The sequence below is a fragment of the Bactrocera tryoni genome, chromosome 1, assembly GCF_016617805.1.
Source record: "Bactrocera tryoni isolate S06 chromosome 1, CSIRO_BtryS06_freeze2, whole genome shotgun sequence".
Taxonomy (NCBI): Eukaryota; Metazoa; Arthropoda; class Insecta; order Diptera; family Tephritidae; genus Bactrocera; species Bactrocera tryoni.
The window spans coordinates 5514296-5520295 of NC_052499.1; positions in this window are offsets into that span (position 1 = coordinate 5514296).

Consider the following 6000-nt stretch of genomic DNA (forward strand, 5'->3'; position numbering starts at 1 on the left):
ACCAAAGTTGACTTGAATCTTTTCAAAAACGACGTCGAGTAGAGGGCACAAAAGATATACCTGACAACATGGTTAAGGACCCTAGATACATAAAAAGCATCTTTACTCTTGACGAAAACTGGGTTTGTGAATATGATCACATTGCTGTTCACCAACCTACCGCATGGCACTCCAAAAATGAAAAAGTGACTGCCTTTAGTTTCCTAGCCGAGGCTTACTAAGTACCATATATGAAATATTGGATCAAATGTTGTCCTGCTTGTGCTGACTGAGGAGTCTATTTTGAAGGCGATAATAAAGATTAGTGTTAAAATACGTGAAAGTTTAGTTTTTTTTGTCAGTCTGAGTATCAGATAGTAAGATATTTTAAATTGAAATGTATACTGGCGGTGTAGATAGTTATCAAACTAATTTAAAAAGAAAATAATCCTATTTTATTTACTAAAATATCAAATTGCATCTCAATAGTTGTCAGATAATGAGTACGATTCCTATATTCTTTTGAAAAATCGGTAATAATATCGTATAATTGCGTTCATACACGCTTGAACAACCAATTCGTTTTGAACACATACACTATTACTCGCTTATTAGGTGGCAAAAGCGTTTAAAGGAAATTAAACACCAAAGTAAATTGCCAGTAAGAAAAATAAATACAATTTGAAATGAATGCTTTAGTCTCAATCAATTGGATGAACCGGCTTGAAGCAAACGTATTTATGCCCGTAATAAAACGCTGAGATTTATGTATTTTTTATTGACCGTAAAGCATAATTGAGCAGTATAAATGTGTTTTCAGTGAATATATTGTTAAATGAATAAATTCAAGTTGCGAAAAAATCACGTGACAAAGTAACCACTGCAATTCCTTGCGACTTAATAGCAACACCGTTCCCTTTTCTGAAGGAAGACGAATATAGTAAAGTTATGTACAGGGAATCTATGTGCTTCTCTAACAGACTGCTATTTACACTATAAATTTGAGTCAATGAACAATTATTCAACAGTAATATCCTCATCATATAATTTTTCTTTCACCACTTTTCGATTTCCTCATAATTTTTCGCGTTCTATTTATTTAACAATAAGTTGTTTACCCTGCCATTTATTTTAAGCCCTCAAGTTGTTCTCATGGCACATTCGAATGCAAAAGTATAGAAAGCGCGTATCACTTGCGGAATTAAAAGGAAAGCGCAGCTGAGAAGGCTGTGGAAAAAACAGCAAAGCGCAGAGAAAATAAAATCAACGAAAATATTGCTCATCTAAACGAGTAATGACCACAGCAGCAAATTGCACTGCCACGTTACTGCGTTGCTGACATTTATGTCCTTTTGCCTGCCGCGTACATGACAACCATCCGTTTCCTTCGTCTATAGAATTTACGCAGCATACGGGTACTCCACCTCTACGATTTCCATAGTTTTTGCCAGCGTAAGCTAGCCAATGCAGCTTTTTGTTTAACTTCGCTTTCCACCTCGTCTATACGCTGATACACATGCATCTGACTTATGCGGAAAAAATGAGCAAATATAACCACTAAAAAGCAGGAAACACAGAAAAAGTGCAGAAGACGTGCAAACTTTAACCACTGTGATGTGTGTCGGCAAAGGCAGCAAAATTAAAAATAGTTTTTATGAAGGCTTAAATTCCAATCATTACTTCGTGTTCGCTGCCTCTTTGATGGCATTCTGGCATCATCACATTTCAGTCTACAGAATTTCTCTCTCTCTTTTTAATGTTGAACAGCAGCGCTTCATTGCATTTACTTAGAGTCATCTGCAAACAAAGCATAATGTAGTATGTTGGTGCAGTGTAGGTACTACATAGCGTATACGTAACCTCTCAGGCGTGGAAAGTTAGCGGCATCGGTCAACTGTGTGTGCCTATGTGTGTGTATGTGAGTGTGTATATTTGAGGTTTCATGTTCTTAGTGTCACTTAATATTTTTTCTCTTTTAGTATTACAACTATTTTTCAAACACACACACACACACATCATATACTCTCAACTACATTTACACTTGCGCTTATAGCCATAACATTGTTGTTAGCATAAAATCCATTGAAGCGAGCCGCTAGCACGCTGTGAATGAACTTTTGAAATATTTTCTTTTAATTGCTTTTGATGGTTGCCGTGGCTGTCATTTGCGCGCAAGTGTCTAGTTTCATACTTTTTATGGTTACTGTGGGTGTTGTTTCTTGCAAAAACAAAACAATACAAAAAATCGCATAAAAAAAGGGTAATAAAGCAGATATGAGAAATGATGTCAATGTAAAGCGACTCACATAACCGACAGGTGTTTAAACATTTTAATTGGAAATATTGATGAGTAGCTTAAAAAAAGTAGTGAGAGAGGAATAGGTTCATGAACTCGTTTTAAAAATCGATAAATATATGTAAACTGACTGGAAAAGACACTATTTTTTAAGCTACTGAAATATCTAGAGGACTTATACCAAGTATCAAATGTCCTTAAAATGTTTATCAAATAAAGCTTTTATCTGTTTTTTTCTTACTATTTTAGAAATTTCTACGGTAAGATTTTCTTAGTAAACACATACATACTGCTTTCGCTTTAGTTTTCAATTATGTTCAACGCTCCTAAAATTTATAGCGATTAACATCCACGGGGACATCACGTGTCTAGATTGTAAAATAAACGAGTTTAAGGGTTTTTATTTATAAATTATTGTGAGGTCAGTGAGAATTTTTTTTAATCGATTGGGAAAAGTTTGTTGGAGAATATGGTTGTAACTATAAAAATAAAATAGTTTTTTGTTTGACACCTGAGTTTCTCCACCCTGTGTTTTATTATTCTCTTCTCATTTTCTTTAAATACATACATTAAAAATTATAGATTTGTAAATTGCACAATATTGAATTAACACTTTCTGCTAGAGGAATTCCCCATTTATAGTATGACCAATGGCGCATATCGCTTAAGACTATCTATTAAAAGATTTTCACCATTTTTGCTTCGTCCATTATTCGCGCAATTTTTATATTCTACGTCGGGTAAAGCCAGTCAAGAGTAAATGGAAAGCATCAACGTTCCGTGTACAGCAAACAGTGGTGTGTAGCAACAACGGTCGGGTTCAATTCATTATTATTGGTGATTTTGTTGCCGCAATTGCCAGCTTTGCTTGATTGCTGCATTAAAATGCCGACTGCAATATTCATGGGAATTCTACACTTTTTTGTTGTTGCCGCTTGCTTGGTTGAATGGTATAAAGCACGAATGAAGACGAAGCATGAAGGAAATGTGGTTGAGAGAATTGGAGAACAGTGGCTGATTACCAGCTGACGGCCTGGTCATTGAAATTTCTAATTATGCAGCAGTAAAGGGGGATCACGGTGCACATACAAAAAGGGGTGCCTTCACACACATACTCAAATATATATATATACATATATATATGCGTACATATTGTATAAGGCAATGATCCTGTTGTCTGAACTACAGCCATTGTTGCTCATACTGCTTTTTTGTAGTGCATGTGCCAAGATATATATGTATTTGTTACAGTAGAATATTCTATATGCTGGGAAATAGCATTATCTTGAAATTTTCCAATTTTAATTACAAAACTTTTAATTTTCTTTGAGATAAGCGCGCACACCGCCAGTAAAGCACCAGCACTGACAACAACTGCAGTTGCAAGAAACAAAAACAAAAGCAGCTATCGTCATCTCAACCGACATTGGGCGAATTAAATATCACTGCACAAAACTACATATGCACATCAATATATACTATATACATATACATACGTAGATGTACACACATACAACCACTATGTTCGAATGCCAACACAGTTTGAAGCTAACTAACGATCATAACATAATTGTCAGCCTCACTTTGCTATTCCGGTCGCTTGGCTCACCATCAACTCGTAGAACTGGTGAAAAGTAGTCTATGCTATGGCAAAGACACTTTGTCCATCTATAGTCTGCTGCTGTCCATACATGTTCATGTGTGCGTGCAATTGGTTGACCGCGTTGTTCCTTGCAATTAAAACTATAATTATGATTGCAATAAAGGAAAAATGTGTCTAATGTTATTAAGTTTTTAATTGCCAACGTTCGACAGCATGTGTCCACAATAATTTGATTGTGTGTGCACTTTGAGGGTGTGCACATTAGTGTGGTCCTACAAAAATAGTTTACAAGTTTTGTTGCATTAAAAAGTAACTAATTTGTTGTGGTAAAGCTTTTTACAGAAACACACAACAGAAATATTAATTACATAAGGAGAAGTCGTGAGGTAAAGTTTGCGCTGAAGTTCTTAAGGTATGCTAAAAGACTTCTGTGATAGTTAGACTGTTCTACTTGTATAGTCACAACAAATAGCTGAATTCTGATGCATTTTATGAGTTTAGTTTTTCAGAAATGCACTCTTAAATCTATAGAGGATGCTTTGGGTAATAGTTGAAGGCATCGCTTCGTCGAGTTTTAGATTGAATGCTGAATCTTTTTTTATTCGTTAATTGAACTTTACACCTTTAGGTATTTCCTTGGCTTTGATTCTTGCAAGTAGCAAAATAATAAAATGTTCGGCTGTCCCCCAACTTGAACCTTCTTTACTTGTTTTAAATAAAATATGAAAATAATATGGTTGGTCTTCGAGTTCTTTTCATTATCTGGAATTATGCTGTGGTACTATTTTTTTCTCACCACTTTTCTATTTTCTTTATATTACTTCTTACCTTCCTTTCAGCACATTTTGTGGCCGTTGAACTAGCTACCAACAACTTTGGTGCTTTATACTTGAATTATTTCTCATATGATTGTGAGTTCTCAAAGGAATCTTCTTGGTCGTAAACTTGGTGCGGTTTTAAACTTTCTTATTTCCCTATTTGACTTTCATTGTAGCAAAGCCAGATTTTTGTGGTTATTTGATACGAGTTTAAAATACAGTGTGTAATTTCGAAAGTGTATGGGTTTGGAAATTTTGTATTTCGATGGTATTAAAACGGGAGTCAAAACATATTGACTGAAGAAAGTTTTATATAAAAAGTACACCTAATCCTTCACTGGCGCTATAACCGTGTAAGCGGTTTCTGCGATAATTAGCTAGTTAACAACAGCACGCCAGTCGTCTCTTTTTTTCGCAAGGTAGCGCCATTTGGAGATTCCAAGCGAAGCCAGGTCCTTCTTCACCTGGTTCTTCTAACGGAGTGGAGGTCTTCCTCTTCCTCTGGCTCCTCTGGAGGTTGCTGCGTCGAATACTTACAGAGTTGGAGTATTTTCCTCCTCGGACGACATGGCCTAGCCAGCGTTGCCGCTGTCTTTTAATTCGCTGAACTACAAGGTGAGTTCCAAAGTGAACAGGAGTTTTTGAATCCAGCGCCGCCAGGTGGCGCTATCTATACTTCGACTAGTGCGTTAGAATCTATTTTTATTATCGATTGTTCAGTGAGAATTTCATGACAGTTCATTAATTGGAAGTGAAGTTATTGCGTTTTAAGTGTCAGTATGTTTGAGCTTCGAACAAAGATCCAACATTAAATTTTGTTTTAAAATTGGTAACACTTTTACCGAAACGTTTCAATTGATGAAACAAGTTTATGGCGATGATTGCCTATCCCGTACCAGAGTGCACAAGTGGTTTCAACGTTTTCAAAATGGTCGTGAGACGGTCAACACATGGGCCAATCAAAATCCGTGATCACCGGAAATTCCATCTAAAATGTGCGTGAATTCATCAAAACTCAGCCGAAATCATCATTAAAATTCATGGAAGTGGAATTGAACATCTCCAAAACATCGATTTATCGCATGTTGACCGAACATTTGGGCTTACGAAAGGTGTGTGCATGGTTTGTTTCGCACAAATTGACTGACGACCAAAAATTGATAATGCGCCGTCTCATTGATCGACGCTTGTGACCGATTATTTGACCAAAAATCACATTTTAACCATTAACCACTTTCCGTATTCACCTGATATGGCACCGTGCGAGTTCTTCCTTTTCGAAAAAATGAATTTGCCCATGAAAG